The 19,150-nt window shown below is 41.7% G+C and overlaps 1 long non-coding RNA gene across 1 annotated transcript; it reads right to left on the bottom strand.

Annotated features, from left to right (window-relative positions):
* Positions 1-6,756: 6,756 nt before the first annotated feature.
* LOC134169650 (uncharacterized) lies at positions 6,757-15,586 on the bottom strand. Its single transcript, XR_009966971.1, has 3 exons — positions 15,433-15,586; positions 11,364-11,417; positions 6,757-9,242 (listed from the first exon to the last, which is right to left on the bottom strand). It is a non-coding gene; the product is annotated as an uncharacterized LOC134169650 (long non-coding RNA).
* Positions 15,587-19,150: the final 3,564 nt, after the last annotated feature.

Genomic DNA, 19,150 nt, shown 5'->3' on the forward strand with positions numbered 1-19,150 from the left:
ATATAATATTCTGAATGACATGAACCCCTGGGATTGGCTCAAATTCTGACTTTTCTGATGTCGCCTTCTTCGGAGCAGCCTCTCATATAAAAAACACAGCTAACGCTATTGAATGGATGGCTCTCATTGTCAGAAAAGTCTTCAACTTCATCTTTCTGTGGTTTCCAAACACTTTCTGTAGGCACACAGTCAACATGTGCTTGTTACTTGCCTCACAAAGCCTTTGATGATCCCAGGTATTTAATCTAATTGAACTGAACTATGGGTCCACCACAGTGCAACCATAAAGCATCTTATAAATACCATGTGTCTACGGGATTTGTCCCAGACAGCCAGGCAGTTTCATTGGCTCTGCCTTCTTCTGATTCTCTCTTTGTTCTCTCAAAGCACACGTTACTCAAAATCATCATGGCTCTGCATTTACCCAGTGCATTGCTGAATCTTTCAGCTGTCAAGGAGCTGGACTCCTGGTTTACACTGGGCATTTCTTCACAGGGAACTGTAGTTATGTAGTGGTCTCAAGGAATATTTTTGGAATCTGATACTTAAACAAATTGGTACCATATATTCAGTGTCTGTATTACACAGTTTTCACCTGAAGCTTTTAGAAAGTGAATAGACTTGGAACTCAGAAATACAAATTCTTTTAAATGAGTTTTCTAAACAGATGATCTTGGCATTTAAAAATCCTCTCATGTAACAAAGATTTTCCTTTTTCAAAGTGAACTGAAATTAATTCCCTGACCAAATGGTATTTTTTTGCTGTGCAGTTAGATACATTTAACTTCTGGGGTTCTGACTTGCATCTTTTCGCATACTCAAATGGTCATTAAGACATAAGGTCAGTGGCATAGATTTTGTTGCAGATGCATATTAATAGGGGAAGAGGAAATCAGCTTTGCAAAGACCAACCGTAGGGCTGTCAGGAGAACTAGTGCACTACATGGTTAATTATTATTTCAGCTCCTGAACACTTTGACCAGCTATAATCTAAAACTGGAGCAATTAAATCTCTTTAGACTTCTTCATGCTGCAGAAGGGTGGCACCTGCGGCTCTGCAGCTTGGAAGGGCAGTTCTGTGCAGTACTTCCAGCTCAGAGTGGCAAGCACGTTCCCCATTGTAGTCAGTCGTACTCAACAGCATATTCCTGTTTTATTCAACTGCAGGAATACATGCTTTGTCCAGCATAAAATCCCTGGATTGGGATTGCTCTTTGGTTTATGCTGCCCCCAGAGGCTCCTTCTCTTACACAGAAGGCCCACTCTCCCTCTCCATAGTGCTTTATTAATGTTAAGCCTTGCCATTAATGCAGAGCATTACTGTATATCTATAGCTACTTTCATTCAAGCATATAAAAGTACTCATAAATATTAATGTATTAAACCTAATAACATCCCTAGGAAGTAGCTGAGAATTTCAGCATGTATTTCTGGTTCAAAGAGGCTACATGGCTTGCCTGCTTCTTACACTAAGCTACTGACTAGAGCTAGAAACAAAATCCAGGAGAACTAGTTTTTACCAGTGATTACTACTGTATATTTTTTTGCGATAGTATCCAGATGTTGCAATTAAAATCCAGAGCCACATAGTTTCACATACCTCACTAGTTCATGGTAAAGTCCCTGTCCTGAAGAATTTACAGCCTAAGTAGATGAGATATAGAAAGCTAAAAAGAGAAAAGAGAAAACAGGCAGAGACTCACACAGTGGAGATGGGAAGACACTCCCTGAGTCCCAGCCCAGGGACCTTGTATCTACATATAATTCCTTTCCCTTGTATTAGTCAGGTGATAACTTCACCCCCTTAAGATTAAACACTTCCCTTACTCAGGCAGACAACTCTCCTGATATCTTGAAACATTAGGAAAAGGTTATTTTCAATGTTTTCTGAACTGCAACACAACAAGGAGCAACTGAAAGCAATGAGTTTTTCAATGTAGAAAGCAATAGTTGAAAGGTGAGAATTACCTGAAGTCACTTAAACTTAATTCCAAACATTCAGGAGTGTTTCTTGCTTATGAAACACTTTCAAAAAATGACCATCTTTGAGATTAAAGGCTAAAATAAGCTAAACCCAGTGTACAGCTATGAGAAATGAGAAGGAACTGATTTCAACCGATGTCAACAATTGGTACATGACCATTACCATACCTGTGTGGTATGCAGCAGGGCAGCATCTGATGACAGCCTTTGTGCTCACGGGCAGAAAGCTGCCTGGACAGGGTGAAAAGGCCACAACTTTAGCTTCAGCACTTACTGCCTATCACACAGAGGAATGCGAACCAACCTACTGGACCACCATGCCACAGCACGGTTGGAGGCAGCTTGTATATACCTATGCTGGGAATAATCAGGCAAACTGAAGGGCAGTCAGAAAGCTGTAGACTTCATAAGCATTAGGATGCCTGAGCAATAGTGTAGAATCATAGAATCACAGAATGGAGAATGGTTTGGTTGGAAAGGACCTTAAGGTCATCCAGTTCCAACTCCTTGCCATGGGCAGGGACACCTCGCACTAGACCATGTCACCCAAGGCTCTGTCCAGTATGGCCTTGAATGCTGCCAGGGATGGAGCATTCACACTTCTTTGGCCAATCTGTTCCAGTGCCTCACCACCCTCACAGTAAAGAATTTCTTCCTTATATCTAACCTGAACTTCCACTGTTTGAGTTTAAACCCATCACCCCTTGTCCTGTCGCTACAGTCCCTGATGAAGAGTCCCTCCCCAGCATCCCTATAGGCCCCCTTCAGATACTGGAAGGCTGCTATGAGGTCTCCACGCAGCCTTCTCTTCTCCAGGCTGAACAGCCCCAACTTACTTAGCCTTTTGACTGTTGTCTTTTGGGTTATAAACATTACCAGGGAGGAGAAGCCCAAGCTGACTGCGCCTGCTGAGCCATTCCTCAGCCTCTGTCTATGCACAGATGTACAGTGGTAACAAGGCAGCACTCTGGAGCCTAATGGGCTTGTTTCTTTGAGGAGAAGAACAATTAATAATAATTGCAAAGTCCTGTGCTAAGGGAATTTATAGCCAATTAAAAGAAATGTGGCTGCCGCAGTTAAACACCATAAAAATCACTCTCTATGCAGTAGAGACCCATGCAGTTACACAATTATGTTCATGTCAACCCTATTTAATATATAAATTTTCATGTATATGTAGCTACATTTCCTGATAAAGAAGTAATTATAAATCACAATATTGCACTAAGTGTATGAGGCACTAATGTGTTATCAAAGAATGGCCTTTCATGATATTCCAAACCAAACTCTAGGAAAGCTGTTGGGTTGTACCTATGTCATGGGTATCTGCCAGGGGCAGCTGCCAGCCGTCACCTACCCGGCTTGCTTAGGCTGGCCAGTCAGAATGAATCCGTTAGCTCTGTGACAAGAAGTGAACCTAAACTAAACTACAAATAATGAGATGTAGTCCCTTGGTCAAAATTTGCTACTTCAGAGAGCTGATAGCAAGGCAAAGGAGTATGCTGTGACATCAGTTTAGGTTATTTCATTTTATGCTGAAACAACTAAACTTTGGGAATCTAAAATATATGGAGTAAGAGGAGTCTCCTGGGAGACCCTCTAGCGTCACTTTATTGGAAACAAGGGAAAGATCTTTACTTTCCATTTTATCCACAGGATCTTATTTATCTTCTTCACCTGCATTTTTATTTCTTAGGAAATTGAGGCCTTTTTTCATCTCATCTAAGGCCTGACAGGCTTCTTAACACATGAACATCTTTGCAGATTTGGTATGATTTCCACTTGGGGTTGTCTGATAGTTTCCACTAGTCAGAATTTGCTTGTGTGTTCATAGTAACATCGCAGAGAAAAGTACAAACTGCAGTGATTATCCGTTGGGCATAACTGTGGAAACCAAAAGATCTTTTCTTGTTTGTGCGAATTTAGGTTACAAATACAACACTTGCAGAAGATGGTTTCCTGGCAGAGAAGCAATAGATTGAACAGTGGGAAGGATATGGTTAGCTTTTAGCCTGAATTAAAACAGAAAAGAAATTAGAAAATCAGTACAGCATAAAAAGAGCTTCTTGGCAACAGTAAAATAATCCGTGGAAGTGATGCTTAGAGTACAGACAATGTGAATTTCAACTTTGTTTGGTTAAATACAGAACTTTATGGTAGCAATTTTTTAGGAACCACCTCATCTTGCAGTTCTTTTCTATGAGTGTCAGGAAAGGAAATCTCAAAAGCAGAAACCTAATATTTTAATCTGATTACTGTCAGAGAGCAGGTGATTCAAACCATGACAAAGCCTAAGCAGTGGGAATGGAAGGGAGCAGGGGGGGATATTAAGAAAAGCATAGGGCAGACAATGCTTTAATTTGATGGCATCAGGGAAAAGCCCCTGGTTTCTCAGAAGTGCAGGCAAATTGGATTTTTGCTCTTCTGAAGAAAATAGCTGGAATTGAGGAGCAGGGAGAGATTTGTGGATAGTAAAGCAGCACCTTCTGCTCTTGTGGGAGGAGTAGGAAGGATGGTGCTTCTCCCTCCCCCCATTTCCTTTTTTGCCCAAGCTCAATCTAGATGGCACTGTGGGCACCACTGGCTACCAGGATAAAACAAAGGGAACTGGAAAGCCAGATGGCTAAAATGGATGGCCGATGATCAAAGAAACAAGAGCAATTCAGCTCTTCCAGAGGGGGAAGCAATGGTCTCCAACCAGGAACTTTGCATGTCAGACCCATTTGGAAAGCAGTGTTGCAAGTACAAGACCAGGCACCAGAACGCAAATCCAGTGTGAGACCCAATGTGAGATAATTCTGCATCAAATCAAGATGTAAGAACATAGACAAATACAGAGTAATGTACTCAATAGAGGTATTTGGTGGAGAATTACAGAAATCATTAAGAGATGCTGAGGGCAGTCTAAAGCAGAAGATTAAAATGATGAAGCAAGCTGCCTTCATACAGCTGCAGTTCCATCACTGAGTTCCAGTAGGGACACGTTGATCAATCTTGTAAGAGTTAAAAATGATAATTAAAAAGGGGAAAGTTCAGATTTGCCAGTATGTCAAAGTAACAGAGGAGAGACAGGAGTGAAATGTAAGCTGCCTACATCTTTCATAAGCAAAGGCAGCTCTCACTGATGTCAAGGGGAGTAGCTTGCACATATCTGAAGGCAGAATATGCCCAGGAATCATCCTCTGAGACTGTCAGCTAAGCACCTTTCAAAAGCATTAAATACACATCCTATGACGTATCCCTAGCTGCATGAAGCCACTTAGCAAGAACCAAGTGACAGACCTTGGGAATGCTTTGCAAGATCATAATCAAGGCTGCCGCGCCTTCGTTTTTTTCCCATTGGAGATGAATCCAACAGTGAAAATGACTTCCAAAGTACTTAAATGGGGAGAGTTGAATTCTCAGGTCTGTATCCATAACAAGTAGTTCCCTGAGCAGCCCGAACTAGCATTGCCTGGTTTTCTGTGGATCACACTGAGATTTTCCAATATCTTAGAAGGTGTGGGATGTGATTGAAGTTTTTTCCCCTTAGCAGAAGCATTAGGATCACCTCTTCCCTCTCACAGCCTACTACTGTGTATTAAAGCTCTAGGTATTAAAGACCTCTATCCCTATTCCCACATTCGCATGATCTCAGGAAACCAGTCTGAAACATTCCTTGACCATGTTATGAAGCATCACAGTCCTGTCTGCTGGCTAATGGCTTTCCAGTGGGCTTTTTGCTGTGGTCCTACAGAAAGTCCACAGCTGCTGCTATTTTAAGACCTAAAGCAGTAAATGTTTAAAGATGAAATTTTCAGTATGATGACCTAAGAATCATTTCAGGATACCAAGAAAAAAGAATACTCAGAGAAATCTTCCACCTCACTACAGAATCTACAGGGCTGTTTCTTCTTTTTTGCTTCTTGATATGTCCATGTCTTTCTATTTTATATTTTCTAAGTGTTTTCATTGATTTCATTTTATGCACAAACTGAACACAGTTAATCAGTAGATACAAAATGCATCCTGCAACATTGCCAGTATCCTAACATAAGGGATTCAATTGCTGAATTGTCGTAAGATTAGGCCTAAGCCACAGTATAAGCTTCATTGATCCAAGCACAGCAAGATATCCATTCAATAGCATGTGTTTTAGCAAGGTTTTCCACTTGTAAAGACTTCCTGCAAATTAGGGTTCATCCAATATGTGCTATAAACACGGTGGATCAAATCTTGCTTCAGTTTAAAAAACCATCTCACTCCTTAGGAACTGGGTGCATTGTGTAAGCAAAGAGACACACATGTAATGAAGTTAGCTTTCAAGAGAGCCATAGCTGTCAAGCTGCATGTTTAATAGACACTGTTCTTCCTGACAAGGTGCCCCCAAAAAGCCAAAGGATGAAAGTACAGATGATGTGCTCAATGTTCATAAAGCCAAAGGTTCAGTGAAGCTGCTGTTGTTACCAGCTAAGCTGTTCTTAAACATAAGCATCTGCAGTGAAGAGGTTACAGAAAGGTGCCTGGCTCTTGACATTCTGGAGTCCCATCACTGTAGTATCTGAAGGTATCAGAGTGCAGTGTGTCCTCTCACCCTGCCCTGCAGTGTGGCAATGCTGCTGCCATGACATGCATAGGGGGGGCTTAGTAGGCAGGAGCCAAAGGACTCTTCACAGCCTACTCTGTGACCCTGGCTGTCCCCCCTCTCAGCCGTGGTCTCCACCTGTTGACAAGAACATAAGATTTCAGTGGGAAATAAGGTATAATACCACAAGAGATAAATAAAGTGGGATTCCATATCATGCTGGGGGAAAAGCAGGGCTCTGGGACGGGCTGATTATCTTTGGGCTGGAGCAGAGGCAGTTGCCAATACATGATTAATTTGGAGCAGACCCCGGTGGCATTTTAGGGGTCTGTGTGTCAGCAAGATTGACAGAAACCCAAATGGCAGAGGTGATCTAAACGCATCCAAGGGTTTGTCTTTCTGCTTGCAGCGTCCGTCACCCAGCAGAAGGCATGCAATGACATGGTTGTGATCAGACCCCAGAATCAAGCCGTGCCAAATGAAGTGGGCATGCTGACACCAAAGGAAGAAGCCGAATGGTATACAGAGTTTCAAAATGATATACATCTACCAGGAAAATAATGACTTTATATCACCTAAGGCTGTTTTTTCTTTAGAAGATTTTCTTTCTTTGGATTTTGCCCAAATCATAAGTCTTATTTGGTTCTAAATACCTAAATGTAGAAATTCTGTTTCAGTTCTTCATCCTAAAATCTTAAATGCACAGCATGCAGACTTTGGCATCAAAAAGGACTGACAGCATAATGATTTTACAAATATGTGAGGCTTAAAATTACCACCAGTATGGTTTTATTCACTGGATGCTGCTCTTGAGAATAAACTTGAGTACTGGTAAACATATTCCTGAATGCAGTCTCAGCTGGTACATATACCTTATCATCTTTCCACACAGATTAAGAAAGCCCTTTATTATATAAATGTCCCATTTTTTCCAATTGGGAACTGATAGCTTATGTATACTTAATTGTTGGTGTTGCTTGAAGAATGAGTCATCCTTATTTCCACTGAGAATTTCCTCGAACTGCTTTAGTTTCATGCAGGGAGCTGTATTATTTTGCTTAATTATATAAAGATTCCAGATCACGAAGGTTTTATGTTAGTAACACAAACGTCAAATGATTTAAGCAAGTTCCTAGAATACCTAAGTGGGAAATCAAAACAAGTGCCTTAGAGGAACTGCTGCTTAAGTTCTGATAGGGTGAGCAAACGAAAGAAATTAGTAAGTCAGGGATTTTACTCACAGAAAACTAAACAGAAAGGCAAAGATACCTTGCTTTGAAGGTGAAACCTTCAGTAGCTAATGTTTCACCTTCTTTTATTTAGCCTAAAAACCCCACCCTGCAAAAAAACATAAACAGATCTTTAAATTTATGAGCTGGAGAAGTCTACCCACACGAGCTTTTGCAGGATCAAGACCTGAGAGAATGATTTCTGTTCATAAAGCACTTTTAAAGTCTTATGTGCCAAATTCTGAGAACAATCTATTTTCACCAACCCACTCTGACCTTATTTGCTCAGCAGGCACTATTTCTAGAGCTGCCAGGAACTTCAACATGGTCATACATTTTGCTGTCGACTCTTGAGGAGATAAGGCTAGTGTTTTCCAATGCTTTATGCACTCATTCAGCTAGTTGAATGGTTCCTCGTAGACATGCTGGGTATGGGATTTTTTAGTGAATGCAGATTCAGGGAGGCCCTGCATAGGTCTATTTATGCCATGATTATAGTCCAGGGACAAATTTCCTTTGAATGCAAAGCATGACTTGCACAGAGTCAAAAAGGGAAAAAATGGCCTTTTATAGAGCACAAACAGATGAAGAGCTCAGCCAAGAGGAAGCCTGGTTCCTCCTCCCTGTCCTCTCTCCAGGAGAACCAGGTGGCTTTTGTCACAGCAGAAATCAATCATACTGTTCCCTGCTCCCATCTAGTCACTGTGTGTGAAATAAACCCTATTTCTAGGGTTGAAGTGGGACACAGGGGAAACTGTAGGTTGCTGCACCCTATGGATAATACACAAGGTAGTAATCTAGTGCAAGACCTGGATTTAAGGAAAAGTTCCTAAATATGTGTTTGCCCCAAACTTCCTCTTTTTCTAGGGGCTCTAATAATGTAAGACAAAGACACTGACCTTGCACCTGCTTAAGCTTTACTAAAAGAATTGAAATTTGTCAGTTGTGCTTTACCATTCAGTATCTTTGCTTTCCATACCAGAAATGTTTATTAAATATTACCTTCCAGCCCATGATTGAAAAGAATAAGAGGTGATTAACTCCACAAATGGTAATGGAGCTTCCAGGAATGTGCGTTTCTCCATCACTGTTTTCTACTCTTTGTCTCCCTAAAGACCCACTCACTGCACAAGCTGGTAGATGAATGGACAGCTTTGTTGAATAAGACTGACAATATCTGCTTTGAAATTCAGACTAGTAGCTAGTTATTAAATATAATAGCTTGTTTGTGCTTCTTAAGAAAAGAAAAATGTCCTAAAACCCAACTCTGATAAGCATAATAATTTGTTTCAGCTTTTACACCCATGGCCTTGAAGTTGTCTTCTGTAGCAATTAGACTTTCAACAGGTTCATTTACTCTTTTCAAAATTCTCAGAGATTTCAACCTTTGCTTTGGTTATTCCCTGATGAACAGCCTGCAGAATCATTTCAATCCATCCAAAATCTTCCATGGGCACTACCCAAGCCTATGGTAAAACGAAACATCACACTAATAAATAATAACATTCAGTTCTTGAAGTTTCCTTTCCATGAATCTCAGATGCCACATAAAAACTGAAGTTTGAGCATGCAGTTGTGGGATTATTTCTACAAGTATTCAGTACAGGACTGAGGACAGTTCTGGGACATACTGGCAATTGCCACCACATATCTATGATACATCTTATATTGGGAACATCCTTTGCAGGCCCTGATTCCCATGTTCTGGATGAATCCTGGTTGTACCTGTGAAATTTTACAGGCTCAGGCAGATCCTCTGCAGTGCCCACCCATCCAAATCCCTGCTTTGTCAGCTTGGATACCCAGAGGGGACTCAGCCCAGTTTCAGTTAGCTGAAGTAACTGCAGGAAAACATAAAACATTTCTAACTGAATCAAACCATTCATATGTTACAAGTAAAATTATCTCCCATTGGTTTATCCTACAGAAAGTGGGAGAGTTTGGGATACCATTAAAAACAGCACAGAGGATTAGCCAAGCTCCGTTTCAAATTCCTGGTGATCTCATTCACCAGCCCAAATGAATTTAAATATTTTAAAACCTGATTTTAAAGTAATATAAAATATTTATAAACTGTAATTACAAACGACAGTGAAAAGCAGAGTTGATTAGTGCAGACAAAAGTATCAACAGACTGAACTGGGGAGCAAACACCTCCTCTGGGGTTGTGTAGCTTGCTAAAATATTTATACTGAAAACCCAGAAGCTTTTCCCTTGTAACTCCTGGGAACAGACTTTTTCCCAGGTGTATCCTCCTATACGGATCAGGCATTACTTTAATGTGTAAGTAGCTCACCAGAAGGTGTTATGCTAGAAATCTAAATACGGTTACAATGTCTCTGCAGGGCAGGACAAAATAAGAGGTTCTGGGAGGACTTGGAGCTATCACCTCCTGCCAGTGTAATCACTATCTTGTGGCTCTACTGTACACAGCCCTCAGCACTGAGCTGCTGGCACAGGGCTGACAGCAGACATGAAATGGGGAGTGACTGCTGGCCTGATGGCATGGTGCGCTTCTTTGTGCCTCAGTCTGGATAGGAATTGGAAGCATCTTTCTTAGTTAAGGTTAGGATACATCCAGGAGGAAAAGGAGGGCAATATTATTTTCTGCATTCCTCAGCTGGGGAATACAGGTATTTTTAAATAGAGAGTTAATACGTAGGAATCACTGCTTACAGCTTGCCTGAAGAGAATCTATCTCTCAGTGTAACTAACTGAGCAAGAAAAATATGGTGTTTGCTCTGTCTTTGGTGTATTGCTGTGTGGAACTTACAAAACTATGATGGCTTGGGAGTAAACATCAACACCATGAGCTCTCAAAAGTAGAAAGCATCATTCAGAAAAGCTGAGATCAAACTCCAAACATCACCAGACACCTATGATAATTCCCTTGTGAAATGGACATCTGCTGCTGGTGCATAAAGCTGAAGTACTGCTACTGAGACACTGCTGGAGGGCCAGTTCAAAACTGGCTGCTGAAAACTTGTCCCATAAAGGTGGGAATAGTGGAAAAACTCATCAGCAACAAGTAGCTGTCCAAATATTGCACAATACACACCATTATAAGGACATGGAAAAGAGGAATGTCTTATTGGAGATATAAACAATGCAGACAGGCACAAACACATAGGCTGTGTGAGCTGAGATAGACTGCCTTTGGGGGCAAAATAAGAGTTAACTGCAAAAAGGAAGAGGACTATGGATCATAAACTAAGCTGGTACTCCATAAACATGGTAAGAGTAGTTTATCTGCAAGAGGATTCAAAGACCAAAGAGAATTTCCTATGCTTAGATCAATGTATTCCTGAAATTCTGCAACTTAACTGTGACTTCCCTCAGTGTGCAAATGGAAAGCAGAGACTTGATTTATTTATCAATAAATAAACTGCATAATGGAACATACAGGAAAAAAATAGTGCCTGAGGATAGTTGAAGCAATATTAAACTACCCCCCAATGTTTGCTGAATCTGCCACTTTTGTCCCTGCAAATTTCCCTGTGTCAGGACACCACTGTGTGGGGAATGTGTTCACTTAGTGCGGGGCAGGAATCTGTGTCAGACACTCTCTTGCTTTCCTCTGTTCCTACCTTTATATGTTCTCTGAGCTCCTTTCTTGGGATCAAATCACAGACTGTGTGGTGCTGGAAAAGAACATGGAAATGCTGGCCATGGTGTTCAGAGAAACCCCTTTATGTGCTCCTTTCAGCTCCAACCAAGTTCTTGCTCATGCATCTCACAGGGAGAACCTTTCCTGGACTCTCCCCAGACCCTCTGCAGAAGCAGAGGAAAAGAAAAAACAGAAAGAGAGCTTCCCAGCTTTCCCGGGAGATACAGATACGGAGAAAGCTTAGAGGATAGGTAGCAGTATAGCTGTTGCTTATTCCCCAATTCTGCCTTCCCCACCTACTTTGTCTAAGTCCTATCCCTCTGTTAAAATACAGCTGAACCTGGAATCATCAGTATCATCAAAAAGACACTGACTTGTACTTGCTTCTGATCTTTGAAATGAATGGTCCACATTCCCAAGGGGGTTTTGGTTGTTTTGTTGTTGTTATTGTTTGTATATTTGTTTTAAATTAAAATTGTATATTTGTTTTAAATTAAAATTAGGGTGTACCTGCACCTACAAAACGATGCAGCTACAGCATTTCAGGAGCTGAGGAAGGTAGGGCTGGCAAGGATGTCTGGGGCAAGTCCACCTTTGCCGAGGTATGTGCATTTAGTATACCCAGCAAGGTTGTCAGCTGTTTTATCTCATCTGTTCTTTAAAACCCTGTCCTGGGTTCAGCAGTAACAGTCATTTTTCTCCTTCCTAGTAGCTGGTGCAGTGCTGTGTTTTTGACTTTAGCCTCAGAACAATAGTGGCAACACCAGTGTTTTGAGTTGTTGCTAAGCAATGCTTACTCTGATCATGGACTTTCAGTCTCATGCTCTGCCAGGAAGGAGGAGCATGGGAAGCAGGGAGGAGGCAGAGACACCTGACCCAAACTAGCCAAAGGGGTATTCCATACCACAGCATGTCTTGCCCAGTATAGAAACTGGGGGAGTAACCCAGAAGGCCCAGATCACTGCTCAGGTCGGGCTGGGTATCAGTTGGTCAGTGGTGAGCGGGTGTATTCTCTTCCCTTGTTATTTCCCTTATCATTATTATTATTGGTGGCAGCAGCAGTGGTTTGTGTTATACCTTAGTTACTGGACTGTTCTTATCTCTACCCGTGGGGGTTACATTCTTTGCATTCTCCTCTCCATCCCTCTGGGAGCTGGTGGAGGAAGAAGGGGGGAGCGAGAGAGTGGCTGTGTGGTTCTGAGTTACCAGCTGGGCTTAAACCACGACAAACCCCAAGTAATGGAAATTCGACGGCTACTCCAACATCCTGTTCCAGTGCTTGCCTAGGCTTATAGTTAGAAAGACAACCTAAATCTATCCTGTTGGAAATTAAAGCAATTTTTCCTGCCCTTACTTCAGTGAGTAATGGATTACTATCTTCTTTTAGTAGCTCCTTACACACTGGAATTGTTATCCTACTGCCCTCAATTGTGTAGATGAAACAAACTGTGTTTCTACAAACTTTTCTCATAGCTTATGTATTTAGGACTTTCTATTTATTCCTGTTCCTGTCCAGTGGGAATGAACCTTTTATTTAAATATATGGTACTTGAGCCAGATTCAGTGTAAACTGGTAAAACTGATAGTTCTGAGCACAGCAGAGTGATGGTGCTTGGCATGTTACAAGCAGTGCTACTGTTAGTACATTTTACAAGATCTGCCTTCTTACAAGTACATCTCACTTCCCCTTTACTGTAGATGTTATCACCTTCAGATCTTCCAGGCTTCTGCTGTCTTTTTGTATGTGTAGATTTGGCTCCTCCTGCCTAGATGTAGTTCTTTTTATTTCACTTGAGTGAATGTGACTGTTGAATTAGTATAATTTCTCTTTTGCTGAGAGCACTGGCTCTAATTGTGGCGCTGTAGTATTCCCAGTCCCTTCCAAAATGGTGTCATTCACAAATGTTATTATCTTGAATTTATTCATTCCAGTGGTAGCTTGTTTAAAGTTAGGCTGAGAAATCCATGCTTTCTTGAGAGTTCCTTTTTCCATTTTCTTGAAAGCAGGTACTAGATTTGCCCTCTTACATTTCTGTGGGACTTGACCTGTCCTCCACAGGCTCTGCGAGATAATAACTAATAATTATGATATTGCACTGCTTAATTCCTTAACTTCTGTAGGGGAGGAGATCTTGCTGTCCAGAATATATGGAACTCAGCTAAATCTGCTCCTATTTTTTCTCCATCACCCTGTTAGAACAAACTGTGGTTAAGGATCAAGTAACAACCTTTTTTGATGCAAGACCCTAAGATAGCATTTCAAGAGTGAGCAAAATTGCTACTACATCCTCTTGGCTCCCTTCCCCCTCCAAATAAAGCCCTACAAAGCTTGTGAGAGGAACAATTAGCAGAAAGCAGAGTGAGAGCGCCAGCTGTTATGGCAACTTGAACTCTTCCTTAGTTATATCATTGTGTTGTCTGCTCGACTTCCCTCTTTGTTCTGATTAATTGGGAAACTACTGCTCAAGTCATTCATTTCTCAAAACTTATTTATTTTGCCTCACAACATTTATTTGCACAGCCCCACTGTTGTATACAAAGCTTAGTTTTTAATGGAGTTCAGAACACCCTTTCACAGCATGCATTTCTGTTCAGTCCAAAGACTACAATACACCATATACATGAGTCTCCAGCTTAAATTAATCTTATTTGGTTTTATCCTGCTTGATTACTCTTTATGTGCTTTCCTTAAAGTCATGCAATTTTTTACTTATTATTTTGACTGTTTTCATTACTTGCTTCCACAATATATTTACAGGGATATTACACAGTTTGTATTACCTAACTGAAATGGATTTATTTTTATAAGAACAAAGTTAAAAGAACACAGTCTCAGGTGTCCATTTAAGCAAAAGTGAGTGAAAACAAGAAACTCCACACTGAACTCTTTAAAATGTGGGACATTGGAGAAGATGTTGGCACTGTTTCAGCATGTCTGGATGTGAACATACCCATGTGAAGGTCTGTTTTACAGGCTATCTTGGCTGCAGCCGTGCAAAGCACAGCAGGAAGACACATCTGCAGGAGAGTGTATATTTCTGGAGTTTCAATAAAGCTGACTATTGGCAGTGTTGATCTGAACTTCTGCCCAGGTTTGATCTTCAGTGCTAGCTTAGACACAACAGGAAAATAAACTACATGTGAAACGGACCTATGTGCCCAGAGAAGCTGTGGCTGCCCCTTCCCTGGCAGTGTTCAAGGCCAGGTTGGACAGGGCTTGGAGCAACCTGCTCTAGTGCAAGGTGTCCCTGGCAGTGGCAGGGGGTTGGAACTGGATGAGCTTTAAGGTCTCTTCCAACCCAAACCAGTCTGAGATTCTATAGAAGGGCTTTAAGATGAGTAAGCATCACCTGCAGTAAAGCTGAAACCTCCAACCGTGGTAGAGGTAGAAGACACCAGTAGTGAGCCACTCAGACTTGGTGCAGGCAGTCTTTGGAACTGATGGAGGCAGCACCCAAACCAATCTGTCTCGGGTGGGGTGGAGTAACAAGGAAGATGGCTCTAAGCTGGCTTAAGCAGACTGCAGAGCCCCGAGCAGATTGCAGCATTCATTGAAGCAATCGAGTCAGCTGCTGTGCTATCAATGCTCAAACTAGCTAGAATAAGCTGTAGTAACTTGTCCGCTCCCAGGGCAGGCCCGTTTCAAGGTTGGAGTCTCAGGCTGGGTCTGTGCTGCAGCCCCCACAGCCACACACCATAAGCACTGACTCAGCACTGCCTGCAGGCTTTGCTTGAGAAGCTGCCCCAGCCCTTCAGCAATTGCTTTGACCTCCAACTGTGCTGATAACAGCACCAATAACAAGGAGGCTGAAGGGAGTGTGAGCGTTGGTAATGCTCTACAGACACTTGCTAGCCAAGGGGAATGTACCTTTCTACTCCATGCTAGCTGTTTCCCCGAGGACAGTGAAACAGGCCAGGGCAGAGGAAATGCCTGCAAAGAGCAGTCAGAAGGGGGAAGAAAGCTGAAGATGTTGTTTGTATTTTATAATTGTTCTTTAAGCAACCAGTTAAACCAAAGCCTGTGAGTGATAGATAGGAATAACACCTACCTGAACTGAAAATGGGAGCCTTGGTGACTTCCACATCTACTGCAGATAAGTGGTATCTTCCTTGGTCATAGATGCACGTATTAACACTGCTATTGCTGCCAGTGTCTAAGAGGGCAGCTGCCCCCATCTGCACATCCAACAGATGCACAGATGCTACTGGTACCTCTGCTTGCTAGATAAAGCCAGCCAGTAATATCAGCACGCTGCAAGCTAGCTTTATCTAACTAGCATGGCTACTAGTGACATGTGAGGGGCATGCAGATCTTAGGAGCTGCCCTCATAGACAACTGGCAGTAACAATGCCAAATGCTCAGTTAAGGGTGGAGATGGCTGCTGCCAAACCTTTTAAATGCAGGAAAAAATAGCCGAGTTATTTATCTAATTTTATTTGCAGTAATAGGAGGCTGTTGAACATTATATAAGCACACTACAATAAAATCAATAGAGAATATTAAGAGCAGAAATAAAGATCAGCCAACCTGAGAAAACTACTAACTTGAACGAAAGGATCTAACCGGAAGGTGAACTGGACAACTCAGGAAAACCAACCCAGCAAAACAAAAGCGGATAATTCCTGGGTTTGATTAGATAAATCCTGAGCCTTTCACTGAAACAAGGTGCCCTTGACATGATGGTTTCTCTGAAGCCTTTAAAGGGAATTTTGCTCAGCAAGTACTTGAAAAATTTCATAATCAAGGATCTGGAAGTGCATCATCTCCACTTTGTCTGATCTCAGGTGAATATAATTCCAGCAGCTGATTTACCCTCACTGTTACTGCAGGACTGGAAGCCAAAGAGAGCATCCAACCACTGAGCAAGTCACTCTGTCCGTTTTGAAGTCAACGAGTTTTGCCATTGGCCTTAAAATAGTGGCAGAAATTCTCACCCCATGTAGAGGGATAGTGGATTTCTAAGTATAGACTTATGCTTCCCTTCTAGATGTAAGAAATAGGTGGTATCCTAAGTCAGCATGACTAAGAGGTTTCTCTGTGATAAAGTTACTCAGATTCTGAGACAAAGTTTTACGGGCAAAGCTCAAGTCCAACTAGAAAAGCTGTTATCTGGATCACTGACCCAGGTTAATCCAGTTTGTGAACCATTTATATGACGACATACCAAGAAATCTGTTTTTAAAGAGCCAAAACTGTGTTTCCTGTTGGGCTGATTTCTGTCTGGATCAACTGAACTGTAAATGAGCTATCAGGGATAGCTACCCATTAATGGAGGTTACAGCACAAGCCACCACTATACTTTGCTGAATATCCTCTCAGGAATTTCTTCATCTCCTCAGGTTGGTTGCAAGGGCTGTGTTAAACCACCTGCCTCAGGTCCTACTGAAGTATTTCAGACTGTATTGTAAGAACAGGTTAAAGACATCACCTGGTTTGTTTCTAACCACAGACAGTATGAAACTGGGAAACAATATAAAGATGGAAACTTGTAAGCAGGTTAAAATCTCTAACCTGAAACTTGATCTAAGACAGTTCTTCTCTGTAAAAATCTGATCCCTGAAAAGTTCCTGAACTTTTCTCAAAGTTAGACATTTTGAATTATCACTGTTCAGTGATGTCTGGTTTCAACTGTCTTTTCCTTCATTTTTCCTTCTTTCTTTTCTGCCACTGAATGTCTTAAAATGAATGATGTGAGGGTTCCATTCTTTACTTTTCAATTTTGCTGTTTCTCTAGTGTTAATTTTTCTTGTTCTGCTACTTTTCAAAACTTTTATGTCTCTTGTGAAGTTTAGGAACAGAAAGAAATCTTAAAAAGAACTCTCTCACTCTCTTGACTGGCAACTGGCGGGTTCCAAAAACTTTTCAGCTGCACATTCCAGTTCCACTGATCCCAAATAACTGTGCAGGTAATTGAATTGGAAATGGTTCACATTCCTATTTGTAACTGTTAGGCCCAAAGAAAACAGTGAGTAATGAAAAAGAACCATGGACATTGCTCATATTGGACTGGCCTGTGCAGTAGAGAAAGATGGGTAGGAGGGAGAAAAGGTTCAATGGGGAAAAATGAAAAGCCAACCTCAAAGAGCTTCTATTAAGGCTAGACATTGATATTTGCATCAAGCGTTTTCAACTGTGAACATACATGAACACTTGTGCATTTAAAGGAGATGCTTATTCCATATCATAGTTCAGCTAAAAATTCCATGACACAGAAAGCAGTAATTATTCTGGGTTTTCATATTGTAAACCTGGTCACTGTCATTCTTCCTGTGCCTCCACATGCCTCAATGCCACATTTTCTACAATTGTGGGGAGATTGCCTTGGCTCTCCCTCAGCTGGCTCAGCTAATGCAATTCACAGGCCTTCAGATGTAAGCTTGTAAACTGTTTAGTTCTTTTTCTATACAACAGCTTGTCTATTAACAGCTCATTCAATGGAGGAAGGAGAAAAAGCTAGTGAGACCTCTTTTGTTATTGCTCAGCAGTGACCCTGGCTTCCTCAGATCAGTCGCCAATACCCACTAACTGGTGTGTCAGTGCTTGTTGTTTCGCTGAATAATAGTCCATTGTGCTAGCAGTGGGCTGTATTAGTAGCAGGTAACAATGAGCTGGCAAAGTAAGTGTCTCTCGTATGGTAAGGTCATAAAAATGATGTACAAAAATCCAAGAGAAAGCTCATTAGGATGCTCCAGTGCAGTGCTGGAAAACTTGTGCTGTCTTGAGAGATTTTTGCCAGCACTTCCGTTTGTTCGGTGTTCAGGACCCACATTACTGCTCTATGCTCCGGGTTGAGATGCACTTGTGGAATGAGGATGGATCACCCCTCAAGATACGCTGTGTGATTCCCAAGCTGCATGTCTACTGATCATGGCGTCTACTTCATGAAAGATGTGTTTTGTCAAGGTACCAGGCTCATAAAATGCCAGGATGGGTGTACCCAGAGACTGCCCACACCAGGGACAATGCCCATTATTCCCATAACTATATGGTAGAAGGCTGTGCTGTGCATTGCAATTAAAAATGTGATCTTGAAATGCCTGAACCCTGCTCTGGCACCCTTGTTACATTTTTGCTGTGATGAAAAGGTGTTGCCATGCCATGCAATGGACCTGCCATACACTCTGCTTTCCTAAATGGTTACATGAAATCTGTAGTGTTACCTGATGGCTGAGATTTCTTGCACTTTTCTTAGTGTTCTGTATGGAAATACCAGGCAAGTTGGTGGCTTAAACAGTGCTTAATAAAAAGAATTGTGCTTGACACAGATTTCCCACCAACAAAATCCTATCCACCTCACTTACAAACACTTTGTTTACAGAAACATCCTGGTTTAGGCTTTTGCCCTTCAGATCCTCTGCTACCTCTCAGACAAACTGACAAAGCTGCAGAACAGAGAAATCAGGTTTCAAAGTGAGTGATTTATGAAACATGGACTTCTCCGTGCGTGCAGAGAGACTCCCCCGTGTGGCACGACAGCTCTGGCCGGTGCCGCTGTCAGGCCAGCAGTGAACATAATGAAATGTGGCCCAGGGAAGGCTCCCATGTTCAGGAGTGGCCATCACTTTGCAATTAATGTTGACTGACGGAGAATAATGTTGTTCGGTTGTGTTTCTGCTGGAGAAACAAAGTAGAGTAATATTTTACTAACTGTGATGTTGTGGGAAGAATTATGAGGTCTCATAGTTTTTTAATGTGAATGAGTCTCACAATTTTATTCTCGGCTTCCTTTTTCCCCAACAATGTGTCTTAAGATGATACCTTTAATA

This window comes from Pezoporus occidentalis, unplaced genomic scaffold (genome assembly GCF_034315485.1).
Source record: "Pezoporus occidentalis ecotype Australia unplaced genomic scaffold, CSIRO_AGI_Poc_V1 ctg35, whole genome shotgun sequence".
Taxonomy (NCBI): Eukaryota; Metazoa; Chordata; class Aves; order Psittaciformes; family Psittacidae; genus Pezoporus; species Pezoporus occidentalis.